General features: G+C 38.2%; 1 non-coding gene across 1 annotated transcript; it reads right to left on the bottom strand.

Annotated features, from left to right (window-relative positions):
- Positions 1-1,100: 1,100 nt before the first annotated feature.
- On the bottom strand, positions 1,101-1,207 carry LOC141636301 (small nucleolar RNA R71). Its single transcript, XR_012540922.1, has one exon. It is a non-coding gene; the product is annotated as a small nucleolar RNA R71 (small nucleolar RNA).
- Between the last annotated feature and the right edge of the window lie 13,824 nt (positions 1,208-15,031).

Here is a 15,031-nt window from a genome sequence, read left to right as displayed (position 1 = left end):
ATATACACTAACTCGATTACATCATAACAATAAGTTGCTTGCATCTATTTCAGAACATGTTTGTATGATCTATTTTCATGATTCCCTTATGAACCCATGACACCCTAGTCCCTTTAATCAATTGTTTACAAACCTCTTTAATTGCTTTACTTTGCTTTCATTAATTTACATTCATCTTGTTGATTAGTTTAGATTACACCTCATCTTAACCCATAATTTGTGACACCCTAAGACATAAACTACTTGCAATTGAAATCCTAAATGAATACCCATCCCTTGGGATCCGATCTTTACTTACCACTCCACTAAAAGAGGAGTTTGTAGAATTAGAAATATTGTTTTGGTTGATAGCTTTGACGACGAGATAATATCACACCAAAAATGGCGCCGTTGCCGGGGACAGTGTTCAATTGATTTGATTTTCGTTAATTGCTTTTAGTTGTGTCTTTATTTACCTTGGGGAAGTAAATCACCTCAAGGTTGTTCTAATTGTTTTCTAGTTGTTTGATATTTTGCATGATTAGGAGATCACAAGGTAATTTATTACCTATTGATTTCGAGATTGAAAGGACCTTAACCAACAATAGAAGAGTTGCTAGAGGTACTTCAAGAGTCGTAGGTATTGGAGAGATTGTGGACATTCCACCAAATAACATTGAGTTTGTCAATCCTTTTGCAAAAGAAGGAGAGGATAACCCAATTCCAAACCAACCACAAAATCAACCTACAACGCCTAAATTTTCATCACATTCCGTACCAAACGAAGAGAACCTACCAAACGGTACTTCTACACCACCACATTTAACCGGTAATTTCATTGCCAAATCCGCATTCATACAATTTCTTGAGAGAAGTCAATTTGGAGTGGTGCCTAGTGAAGACCCTCATTCACATATGGAGACTTTTTTTATTACTGTGATGCAATTTCTCAAATCGGAGTTACTCAAGACCAAATCCGATGGGTATTGTTTCCTTTTTCCTTGATCGGTACCGCAAATCAATGGTTGAAGAGCCTAGATAAGGCTACCCTTGGTATTAATTCATGGAAGAAGTTAGCACTTACCTTCTATAAGAAATTCTATCCTCCGGAGAAGACAAATATGTTGAGAGCCCAAATCACCGGGTTCAAGCAAAGGGATGAGGAATCATTATATGAAGCATGGGAGAGATTTAAGGACACTTGTCGATCTTGTCCACACCACGGACTTAGTGAGTGGTTCCTTGTGCAACAATTTTAGAACGGCTTATATGAAGACTCACGCAATGTGCTTAATATAGGATCCAATGGGAGGTTTACCGAAGTTGATGACAACCAAACATGGGCCAAAATCGAAGAAATGGCGGTTCATAATTCCCAATATAGTAGGCCTCGAAAGGCCACTAGAGGAGGAAAGCATGAGGCAGATTCCATCACTCAATTGGGTGCTCAACTAAGTGCTCATATCAACACCATCAACTTAAAGTTTGAGAAGCCATGGCTAAGCTTAACGAAGCTTCAAAATCACCCAAACAACATGTTAATGCTATGGTGGCAACATTCTCAATCCCAAATGGAGTATATTAAAGTTGTGGAACCTTGGGACATGATCAAAACGAATGTAGGGAACAAATGAACAAGTAAATGCTTTCCAAGCATACAAGAGTGGTACCCCTTAATCCAACTACTATAATGAGAATACCAAATTCCATCCAAATCTCTCATACAAGAGCCAAAATGCTCAAAATCCATCCTCAACCAACATATACTAAACCTCCAATGAGAAACCAAGCTCAAAGACCCTTTTTCAACCAAAGCCAAGGATATCAAAATCAACCTTCCTACAACAAATCCAATGACCAAAGTTTTGATGTTCAAAAAGCGGTCCTCCAAATGCAAAAGAACCAACAAGAATTCTTCACCCAAATGCAAAAAGATAGCCAAGCTAAAGAAATCACCATCAACAACATAATTGCCCACACCAAAATGTTAGAAACTCAAATGACATAATTAGCATCTTCTAGCTCCCACAGACAAAAGGGTCAATTACCAACTCAAGGTTACCCGCCCACAAGACATGAGACGGTTAGTGCCATCCATTTGAGGAGCAGTACAAGATATGAGGGGCCGAAGAGGCCAATTGATGAAGATATTAGGGATGATAGTAGCAAGCAAGTGGTTGTGGAGAACTCTAAGGAAGAAGAACCCACTACCAACGAACATTCAAAGAAGAAAAATGAAGAAAAGGCTAAGAATGTTGATAAGGAGCCTATTGTGATTAGACTTCCATTCCCAAGTCGTCAAGCTAAGCCTAAGCTTGATGAGCAACTTGGAAAGTTCATGGAAATTGTTAAGAACTTAGAAGTCTCAATCCCATTCACGAAATTGATCAATTATGTTCCGGCTTATGCAAAGTACATGAAAGATATTCTTACCAAGAAGAAATCCATCCGAAAGTTGGAGACTATTTCCTTTACCAAAGTGAGTAGTGCTATTCTTCAAGGGGGTTCCCCTCCAAAGCTCAAAGATCTGGGAAGTTTTTCTATTCCATGTACCATTGGTGATACCTGTCGAAGTGAGTACCAAAAATAATATTTATAAATTCCGAACTACAACTAGCAAGCAGTAGTAAGGGTCGATCCGCAGGGAGGTAGGGAGATAATAGTTGCTTTTAATTTTAGTCTAAAGGTAACATTTTGAGGGGGTTTTGATGCGAATTAAATCTAAATCTAATAAAATAAACTAAATAAGCAAATAAAAGTAATAAAGGATGTGAACAATGATAAAAGAAATGCTAAGACGGTCAGTTCACTATAGCTGCAATGGCACACAATCCTAAGTAAGTCCGAAATACAATCGCGTAGGATAGGTAAAACAAGTCCTCTCGGTCCAAGTTAACTAGTAGCTCTTTTAGCTCTATGCTACCAGTCCCTAGGTCTCACTAATGCTAGCTCTCGCCCTGATTAGTGATTCCTAAAGCCTAAATTACATTATCTCTCGATCTCAGCAATTTAGTCGTCTCAATTCATTAATTAATGCCCTCCCATATCTCTCGATCTACGGGTAGGTCAAAACTAAGCATCTAACAAGTCTCCTCTCGGTCTCATTGTTAAATTTTGCACTTAACGAATCAAACGGTGCTAATCAGACACGAAGTCGGTCGATCGACCAGCTACCCCAGTCGATCGACCAAGCCCTAATTCGGGGTCACCTACTCTAATGCCATCTATGATATAGATCCCCTACATCTTAGCACGGGGTGTTTAGCTAGACATATTTATGCAAATAGCAAGAACTAATTTGATAATAAGCATAACGGATTGCATAATTGAAATAATTGAATGAATAAATTCGCATAAAACTGTAACTAGGGCTTGGGATTCTAGCTAGCAAGAACTAATACTAACGAAACGAATAAAACAATACTGAAATTAGAATTACCGAAGCAAAGGAACAAGCGATGAATCCGAAAATAAGGTACGAACTTTTTTTGAGAATTCTCTACTACGATTAGCTAATGTATTTTTATTGTGTGTAAACTAAAGATACGTATCGTAGGAACTAGATCCATAATGACTTGATGCCTATTCTGAAACATAGGGTTACGTTATATAGATAGTCTTACGTAACTTATTCCTAAAACCTAATTACTTTGGGCTTTCTTGCGTCTTCTAATTTCCGTCAGCTCGTGGGGTGGTCGATCGACCAAAGGCACCAGTCGATCGACTGACTTTCTTTCCTGCAGACTTCTGTTCAGCATTCTGACAGTCTATAGACCATGTAGGTTAGTCTATTGACCACTGAAGCTGGTAATCCGCTTCTGAAACTCTCGCAAATATATCTTTCAGGCCTTGAAATGCGCACCAAGGTCGCTTCCCGAGTCTTTACTCCATGTCAAATGCAACGCTAAGTACTTAGGGACGGATTCGGCTCGATTTCCGCTGGATTCTTCACATTTCTGCAATATTACACAAAAACACGAAAGTAGACGGAAATAGGGAAAATAGTAGCATAAACTACATAATTGAGCTCTGAAATGTGTGTGAAATAGGGTGTAAAACATCATATTTTGGACACGCATCAATTGACGACACTACAATCAACAAAGCATTGTGTGATCTTGGAGCAAGTGTAAGTGTCATGACATACTCGGTATGTAAGAGGCTAGGAATGGGAGAGCTCAAATGCACCAACATTACTCTTCAAGTGGTGGATCGATCAACAAAGATACATTTAGGGGTATGGGAGGATGAATTGACTTACCCCTCATTGACCATGGAGTTCATAAGCTCCTTAAGTGTATACAAGATGAAGACTCGAAATTATGTTGAGTTCCGGCTTGAGAACAAGAGTAGAAGAATGTCTAAGAGTGAGTTTGGTAAAGTGTTTGGTATTGTGCGATATGATCATTTTGAGAAAAAGCCTTTGAAGTATGATGTTGAACCCCTTTGGAAGGCTATAACCGGTCAAAAATTTGAGTCCTTGCGGGAGTGTCATGCTTTGTATGTTCACCATTCGAGCATAAGAACTTGGCACAAGTTTGTGGCTAATAATTTGATTGCTATTAAAGGCACCAACCACTTCATCGAACTCGACTTTGTCTACATTGAGTCCTTCATGAATATCAAAGGAAAGTCCACCTGAAAATACAACATTCTTCAACTATTGATTGATCAGTGGCTAGAGATTGATAATGGGAAAGAGGAAGCGGCCTTTATTGTAAACGGGGGCTTGGTAACAAGGTTAGCTAAACATTTTAACCAGGAGTTCAACAAAGATAACCCCTAAAAACCGGTTAAGGAAAGCTACCTTCTTGATATGAGTACTTTGATCAACAAGTTTCCTTGGGTCAAAAATGACAATCTTGACCACAAATATGAATGGCTCATCAAGGAAGCCAAGTCCATTTTCTTGCCCCCAAGATTTGCCGTATCTTCGCCCATAGACCAAACTACCTCATTCCCGTCTCCAAAGAAGCCGAAGCGATAATCAAGCAACAAAGGGATCTAATTTCAAAGCCCTCCTCCTCTACCATTGTGACTCCACCCTATCCTTTTGCCTACCAAGAGTTTAAACCAAGTGGCTCTAATGTTGTGGTAGGCAATGATTACTTGACCCAATTAATGCAACAAATGCATAGAGAAGCTTATGATGACCGGGTGAATGATTATCGAGCCTAATATCCGCCACTTCTACATCTAGCTAAGCAAGGACTTCTTGATCCTTCATGTCCTTTGCCTAATTGGGCGGATAAGGAAGTATTCTTCCCTAGTACTTCTCAAGATGACAAAAAGGATAGTCAGGTGGCTAATGGAAAGGAGGTTGTTGTTGATGAAGATGGGGAAGGTATTGGTTCATGCCAAGAAGAAGAGCAAGGTTCAAGTTCCGATGACGAAGAAGTTGGTAAATCCTCCGGTCCAATGGAGGTTGATGGTGATGATAATTCCGATGATGATGATGATGATGATGGTGATGAGGCAGGTGATGATGATGTCGCAATGAGCATCAATTGAACGTTGACAAGGCTTATTGGAGGATACCACAAGTGCGGGGTTGATTACTTGACTTCAACCTATTCCATTGTGAGTTTCCTACACCTCCTTTAGCTTTGTCTTTATATCATGTTTTTAATATTTATCTTGAGGATTTGTTTTGAGTCCTAGCACCATTCAAAGGACTCCCACCTCGGTTCCATTGAGGTGTCTCATATTTTGTTCCCATTTGTAAAATCCAAAATGACAATTAGAATTCATGCATTGCATTCTTGCCTTGTGCATGAACTCCCCCTCTTTTTGCACTAGAAATAGTGTCTTGTTTGGTTTGGGGAAGTTCACTCACAAGAGATGCGAGTTATTTCAAATTAGTTCTCCGACTAATCGAAAGCATGCATCATATAGGATAGATTAGATTGCATTCACTTGTTTTATACTCCCTCACATCCACACCAAAGGTTACATTGACTTTATCACACTTGTCGAGACGTGTTTTTCAACGTGAATATTTTTAGTTATATATTATTAAAAATTATAAAAATTTGATATTCTTATAGCATTCATGACGTTAAACCAAACAAGATCTCACATGACTATATTTTCTCTTATAGATTAAGAATAATATCAAAGATTCTCTATGACCATGAATAGTGCCAAAAAGTCAATGTAACCTTTGGTCTGGATGGGAGAGAGTATGTCATATAGTTTGCATATTAGTTTAGAAATCATGCATATTCATATAGATTGCATTGCATAATTTTCTATCGTATTGGCTATTGAGGACAATCCCATACTAGTGTGGGGATGGGAAATTCTAACTTAACCTTGCATTCAAAAATGAGAACAATGATAAAAATTGAAAAATTCTTGAAAAATTCATAAAAATTGAAAAAATTGAAAAAATCCAAAAACATGTTCATTTCTTTGTAGTGTAGAGTTGTATATATTGTATATATTTATGTTTGTTTGTCACTCTTATCACATTGGATAGACTACGCCACATTCGAGGCATAAAGGAAATAGAAGACCGCATGGTATGATCTTTCCAAATCTCCTTCCTCCTTTTATATGTTAATGACAATGTGGCTTTATTTTGGTTGATGCGGTACAAACCAATGTGTTGTTAGGAGTTGCATTTAGTTTATATGGCATACTAGTTGATAGAAGCATTTGCATTAGGCTGTATATATGTTAGTTACATCACGACATGTAGTTGCATTTTAGGAAAATTTTGTGAAAACATCTATTTGGGAAGCTTGATAAGTGTATATAAGGCCCTTGTAGATACTTTTTCTTCTTGAGACTTTGCTCATTAGAATACCTCCAAAACACCCTAGGATGTGTCATGCTAGTATCCTTTGACCCATGGACTAAGGCCTAGTCAAGAGTACCTTTTGGTGTGATAACTCCTTGGCTACCGTTTATTCCAAGGTGACCCTTGAAACCATGCAACCATCTTCCACTTCTATCATCATGTTTTGTCAACAAAAAGGGAATGGGCACAAAAATTCTTAATTTGAGTTCAAGCATCAAAATGAAAATCAAGAAGTTTGCACAAATTGCATCAAAGAAAAGAGGAGTACAAAAATAAGAACTCATATGCTTCAATAAAAGCACCCTCGTTACAAATTGGGGTGGCTTTGAAAAATGTTCAAAAATTGCAAAAATTGAAAATTGCCAAGTATCAAAATGCCAAACATCAAAGAAATGGCAAGAAATTGTTCTAAAAAATGTCAAATGCCACAAGAAATTGGGGGGAATAACAAAATCAAAAGCAAACTCCCATTATGTAACTCAAAATCTTATTGATCCCTTTCTCCATTGATTCCACTTTTGTGCATAGTAGAGAGGGGACGACATTTCTTCTTATCTAGGCAAGAAGGGGAATTCCGCGATCCTACAGTGTTTTTAACACCATAGGGAGTCTACTCTTGATGAAAGCATTTAGAAATTGAGGACAAAGGTACCCTAGCTTGACACAACTTGGAGCTGATTTGTTGATATCCTCCTAAGCTTAGTAATTTGAAAAACCCATATCTATAATGGAGTGTGTACCCTTAGATTGCTTCCCCCTTAGATAATTTCCACCACTTAGATGAGGAAAACGGCTTGAACCTTAGCACGGTCCACTTCAATACCTCTTTCGGAAACAAGATGACCAAGCACCACTCCTTCATTCACCATGAAGCCGCAGTTTTTCCAGTTCAACACCAAATCAACTTCTTCACATCATTTCAAAACTTTGGTCAATGATGTGACTCATATTTGAGCACATTTAGTCCCCGAATTAACCTCGTTCCCATGATTTCTAGCATCTATTAGGGTCATTTCTTATCTTTAGTTCCCCATTTTGCATATTCTTTGAGGTTTTGTGTCCTTGGTAGGAGAGGATTGCTAGCCTTGCATTTATGGAGCAAAATGGAGCTAAATGGATCGCATCTAATGACCAAGCATTGAAGAGGAGACCAACACTAGAAACCTAAGAAAATAAATGAAGTGAAATGGGCAATGATGGAAGATTCGTGCATCCCTAAGACAGTCCCCACGGATTGTTAGGGAGCCAAGAACAAGAGAAGAACTCTGTCCCAGGATCTGAGCGTCCTGAGCTCAGGACGAGCGTCCCAGAGCTAGGATCCGAGCGTCCCGATAGCCAGACCGAGCGGATCACCTCACAAGACCAGGCAAGCTTCAGGCCAATCCGCGCGTGTCCCTGGGGAGTTGCTACTCAATCCGCGCATGTCCCTCGGAAGTTGCAAATTATCAAGCTTTTCTTAGGGTCTTAATCGTCATTTAAGCCCTTAGTAACCCTAATCCTTGTACTTAATTTTAGTATAAATACCCTATTATACTACCTATATTATCATCTTATCATAATCAATCTCTTAATTTAGTCCTAATCAAAGTTGTAATACACATTTCAATATTAATCACATCTTAATCTTTCCTTAATCTCTCAATTGTTCTTCATTTTAGTTGGGTAATTAGAAGATTATTTGGGGTTTATTGGAGGATTGACAACCTTCCATCAATCATCAAGTTTAATTCTATTATTCTTTGCTTTATTATTTGGATAATCTCAAATAGGTATAATCCTTTTTACCTTTGCTTAATTATCGTTAATCACATCATTTGTTCATCATGTTTTGCTTTGTTAATATGATTGACAACCTTATTAGCATGTTAAACTTGATCATGAGTGAGTAGTCCATTAGCTAGGGTTAATGGGGAATTAGGTGAAATAATCATGGGAATTAATCTATGCATAATCTAATATGCTTTCATAATCACTTGCTTGCTTTTTGTGATTTCAACCTATGCACATGTTATGTTTGATGAAATGCTAGACTATGAAACCTTGCATTTTTTACCCATCTCTTATCTTTTTAATGAGGCTTGTAAGATATAAAACAACTCGACCCTTGTTAGACCATGCATAGAGTTGAATAGGAAGAGACTAAGTCGACTTGTAGGTGTTGTAAAGTCTTGATCGACTCGGCTCCGGGACCTAAATCATCCTAGGAATTGTAAGATATACACTAACTCGATTTCATCACAACAATAAGTTGCTTGCATCTATTTGAGAACATGTTTGTATGATCTATTTCCATGATTCCCTTATGAACACATGACACCCTAGTGCCTTTAATCAATTGTTTACAAACCCCTTTAATTGCTTTACTTTGCTTTCATTAATTTACATTCATCTTGTTGATTAGTTTAGATTACACCTCATCTAACCCATAATTTGTGACACCCTAAGACATAAACTATTTGCAATTAAAATCCTAAATCAATACCCGTCCCTTGGGATCCGACCTTTACTTACCACTCCACTAAAAGAGTAGTTTGTAGAGTTAATAATATTGTTTTGGTTGATAGCTTTGACGACTAGATAATATCACACCAGTCAAGTTAGCCAATCATGCATCAAATGTAGTGCCATAGACACTAAAATCATCCACAAAAACTTCCATGATTGTGTAGATACCTCATTTCTGCACCTCCCGCCAAACACCCAGCGATGATTGGGCCGCATGTTTAGTATATGTCGCGATTTTATGACGTTTCGTAAATCGGTTAATAAAAGGTAATTTGTACACTTGTGTCTACCTCATGGTCGTCATCTAGGCGTCATTACGGTCGTTTTGGTAGTAATTAGAGTACATTTGGAGTCCGGATCAAAAATCGTCTTCATTTTCTAAAACCGTCAAAACCCGAGTCAAAAAGCAATGTGCTTGTCTACCTAAGGTTAGGATGTCATAAAATGTTATGGATATGTCTCATTTTGAGTCCCATGTCACTTCTTTGGGCTAAACTTAAAGTTTACATTACAAAATGTGCATTTCATTTAGTTAAAATGACAACCCGACTTTTAGGCCCGTTTTACAACGTGATAACAAATTTTTTAGGTCTGACCTATTTCACAGAAAGTTCTATATATTTCTTTTAGATTTCCAACGCCACCGAAATCACCTTAATACGAGTCTTGTAGAGAAAGTTATGCCTAAAATACGACAGGCTTTCAAATGCGTTTTCTCGAGCAAAGGAATCCAACCCGAGAAAGGACGCAGTAAGTACTGCGCCTCTTCTAAGGAGCGCAGCACCTGGTGCGCCTTTTCTCAAGGCTTTCTTTTTGTCCAAATTTACGTGTTTCAACTAAGTCGGTTGTTTCCGGATCTTTCCTTCCGTATCCTATTCTTACCATAATTCCTCCGTGTGTTTAGTATAAATAGAGGCCTTCGCCTCACATATTCTTCACGCGAGTGTCCGCCCTTCTCTTCTCTCTTTGCATTCTAGACCTTGCTCTAAGCTTTCGACGCCTACGTGCTTGATCAATCGACCACATAAGCTCAGATCATTCTGAGTATCAGTCACGTTTGCATGACCGACCAATTTGACCACTACACAATCAATTAATCAATCTTTTAAAATCCTTTTTTAAGGGCACCTTCATATTTATATAAAATCGAGTCGAGTTACCACTAAAAACCGATTTAGTTAGATCTCGCGACGCTAACATGTAAGTCTGAGGGTGTAAAATCCCATCTTAATTCTGTATTTATATTCTATATTATAATTAATGTAAGAATTTATGTCATAAGCATCCTCAAAACAATTTTTAAATCACTTTTTAAAACCCTTTGACGGAAACAACAGAGAAACGGCGTGGGAAATAATCGCATCAACTGATGCACCTTCTGGAAAGGCCGCAACATCTGCTGCGCCTCTTCCAGAGGCTGCCTTCAGTTGCTACACTTCTTCTTTCTCGGGTTTTTGTTGCTTTCGTCTTTTATTTTTCTTTCTTCGTTCTTTCCCTTATTTCACCTAATAATTTTCAAATTAGTTTTTATGAATCTTTTTCAACCTTTTTTTCGGCTTCAATCCCTTATAATTCGATATTTGCGGGTTTCGTCACTTATTCAAACCCAGATTTTAGAGACTCGATTTAACCATATCAAGTCCCTTGAATTCGTCTTTGTACATATTTCTCTTTATTTTTCATATTTTGTTTTCTTTTGCTTTCAACCGTCTTTAATTCAAGTTTTGTATATAAATAAATTCCGACATCGTAGAATAACCATAACTTGTATTGTTTTGTTCGTCTTTTATCGCTTTATGACGGTTCCATACGCATGTAATATGATTAAATCACTTCTACTCGAGTTATATACCAATAATCGACATTAAATAACTAACGAACATTAACAACCCGCGGGTCTAACTTTCACAGTCAGAATCCAACTCGAGAACAGTCGCATAAACTGATGCGCCTCTTCCAGAGGACGCAGTTTATGCTGTGCCTTGATACGTGCATTTTATATAGTCTTTTTGGTCTATTTATGCACGTATTTCCATGCCATTATCATAGTTTTATGCTACGAAATGCCCCGAATATGCTACTTTGGTTTATTTTGTCTTAATTGCAGGAATGGACCAGAAAGTAGTGAAATCAAGCCTTTTACCGTCCGATTTGCATGCATTTGGAGGAAGAGTAAATTTGCAGCGGAAATATAGTTGTCTTGAGATGCGTGAAGCCATTTCGGGAGCTAAAAGGACAAGTCAAAGCTTCACTAACAAGATTTTGTAGCTGCTGAAGTCAAGATCCACTCGATCGAGTACTTAACTGGTCGATCGAGTGGTTTTAGGTCAAGTAATAAGTCGATCGAGTACTTTAGTTGGTCGATCGACCAGCTTCATATTAGTGTTTAGTCGATCGAGCACTTCTTTTGGTCGATCGAGCGGTTTGAGCCTGAGTTTGCTCGATCGAGTAGTTTAAATCCACTCGATCGAGTGGATTCGTCTACGGGCTTGGGCTTTCTAGTTTATTTCCGTCATTAGGTTAAATAATTCCTATTTTCTTATGAATAGGAAGGGAGAAGTCTTTTGTAAACTCTCTCCTTATCAACTGACACTGTCAGACGTTATCTTTGCTCTAATACATTGTTCCTGCTACTTTGTTCTTCCTTAATTCCGGATTATTTCAGTAAAATTTCTCTCCCTTTTTCCTCTTTAATTTAATGTTGATTTCTCTTCCTCTCTTTATTATTTATGTTCTTTATTTAATTATGTCTAGCTAATTCCTTTAATATGTTAGGACTAGGGAAACCGTGGTAGCAATATGTTAGGATCGACATGATTAGATTAGTTTTCCGACAAGAATTGTATAAAGCAATATAATTGTGATTAGGTTGAATGAATGCATGCAGGAGACCAATTAATTAGTTACCCCCGACCTGGATCGAAAGATTGGAAGAGAAGGCTTGCTTAATTAAAATAGGTGATACCTAATTAGGGCGGAAGCTAAGTTAGGGAGACCCTAGGGCGATTAGAGACCGAAAGGGTATAATCGTAGGTTTAGAGACCGAAAGGTGACGACCTCGCTCTTCTTATCAATAATTTAATCGACTCAGTTAACCCGATAGTGTAGCTGCCACGGTAGGCCGATTCCTAGCATATTTCTTTCTTTTATCTGATTTACCCCTGTATTTCTTCATTATTTCCTCTTGCCTTAATTCTATTAGTTTAGTCAGAACATTTCAAACCCCCAACTTGTGACATTAGACAGACCGAATAGACAAGTATATAGTAAACCGCCTCCCTGTGGAAATCGACCCTACTTATCGCTAGCTTCTGTTAGTTATATTTAGGTATTTTATTTTTGGTACATAACGACCGTATCAAATTTTGGCGCCGTTGCCGGGGAGGAAACTATTTATTTATTTGTTTAATTACATGCATTTTTTTTAGCCTCAGGGGATTTTTCCCTTGAGGCCGTTCTAATCTTTTTCTTTAGTGCTGTTTTGATAGGCCTTACAGGTACTACCTAGACAGTTCTAGGTGAAAGATCGTCAAAAAGAAGGCTTGAGTACCTTTGACCTGTCACCTATGTTCCATTATATGGCGCATCAGGTGATTCACTGTGGTAGATGTGGTGCTGCTGAGCACAATGCAGCCTTTTGCATGGCAGAAAATGACGAAGTTTACGCGTTCCAGCAGCGCAGTCGAGTTAGTCAAGCAGCTGTAGTTGTGCCGCCACATCCACCCTATCAATGGCCGCCGCAACAAGATCCTCCTGATATACAGAAAGAAGAGATTGCGGAGCTGAAATCTTTGTTGGAAATACTTGCATCCAAAAGGCAAGAGAGTGATAGACGTATGGAAGCTCAATTCATTCAGCTGGAGTCACAAATAGCTCAGCTAGCTGCTAAGTCGGATAGTAGGCAACCAGATGAGGTGTACTTTACTGAGAGCGGTTTTCCCCATGAAGAAACCGTGTTGCCCAATACTGAGGATGATTTTTATGACTCGGATGACGAATTTCTATCATATTTCACTGCCTTACACGAGGATTTCAGCGCTGTACAGGAAGAATCACTTGATCGAGTGACTTATATTAGTCGATCGAGTGAATTTCCAGAAAAGTTGTTTGATCGAGTGGTTCAAAGCACTCGATCGAGTGAAAATCAGGAGGGAAGTCCTCGATTGAGTAATAATTCTACTCGATCGAATGAGTTGGCCAGCGAGAGCAATGATTTGTTGCTTGGGTTCATTTTAGACGACAATTTTGATGATGATAATGGATACGGTGAGTCGCCCCTATTTAAGGCCGAGTTGGATGCACTTGAGGCTACGATTTACGGGACGAAATCCACTGAGAAGGGTGACGAAAGGACAGTTGAGTCGGTAATTGCTCCTAGCACGGAAGAGGTATTAAATTCCTTTATCTATGATTCCATCGTTGAGAGCAACCAACCCGAGGTAGTAAACGATTATTCTATTATTGTTTGTTTGAATAGTATAATGCCTCATTTCACTCATGTTTCGTATTTCAATAATATACCCTCTCACATGTGGACGCGTAATTTAACAATTTTTCGCCGTCCTTATCGTTTCAATTTCGTTAATCTAAAACGGAGCCCTAATTTATTGTCAATTGCTCCTGCGCTCCTTTATTATGTGGATAAATTTAGGAGCTCACAGAGGAAATTTGTTAGGCTTAAACGGTTGTACAATTTTATTTCCTATTTCTTTATTCCACTGTGATGCTACTTACATTTCTGTGTAGCACATGCGCAGATTTATGATTTAATCTTTGCGCGCTTTGAAGTATTTTGATTATGATTTGTTTAGAGGCTCGAAGAAAAAGAAGGTCGAGTTGGGACCTAACTGAAGCTAGCGCTACCCGGGAGGCAACCCAGAGTTTTTATTTTGCATTTTTATTTCATTTCAGTTGTAATAAATGGTTTTCATACCATAAACCTATATCAGTATGTTTATTTTGTTAGTTTAAATTTTTTTTTTATTGCGTTTTGCGAGGAACACATCGAGGATCACTCGATCGAGTACTTTTTGTACTCGATCGAGCACTTTTGCTGATAAATCCTCTCGATCGAGCGGTTTTCTACTCGATCGAGCACTGCAAAGAGAGAACTACTCGATCGACCTAATTTCCTTTCGATCGAGCAGTTTTGGATGCCCAACCCACTCGATCGACCACTGTTCGAGTGCCATCGAGTGTTTTTGACTTGGATTAGCTTCATGTGACGGTATTCCGGGCCTTTAGCAACCTCCCATGTTCATGGCTGGTTTGGGGAGGTCCCTCTTTCATGTATCTTGTAAGATTTCCGTATTTATTCTCTTCGTCCTTTAGTTTGCATTTCCTTTCTATGTTTTGGTACAATGAGGGCAATGTACGGTTTGGTTTGGGGAGGTTATACATCCATATCTGTGTCTGCATGTTGTTTTATTGCATTTCTGTTGTCACGTTTAATTTTTGTATGCATTGTTGTTTATTTTCATATAAAATTGAAAAATCTCATAAAAATTGAAAAATTGGTAAAAATTGAAAAAAAAATTCACGTTTATTTAGCATATAGGTTGAGTTGGAACGGTAGATTTCAATGATGATAGTGCACTATAATTTGTCTTTCTGCTTAAGCCTTGCAATAAACTATTATTCTTTTTAGCTTTGTCTTTTGCATATTTACGAGTTAATATTTAAATTTAGCTGAACGAATAGACTTGACCTGAAATTTTGGCAACCTACTTATATATTTCTAAG

Source organism: Silene latifolia, chromosome Y (genome assembly GCF_048544455.1).
Source record: "Silene latifolia isolate original U9 population chromosome Y, ASM4854445v1, whole genome shotgun sequence".
In the NCBI taxonomy this organism is placed as follows: domain Eukaryota; kingdom Viridiplantae; phylum Streptophyta; class Magnoliopsida; order Caryophyllales; family Caryophyllaceae; genus Silene; species Silene latifolia.
This window is presented reverse-complemented; position numbering and strand designations above follow the sequence as displayed.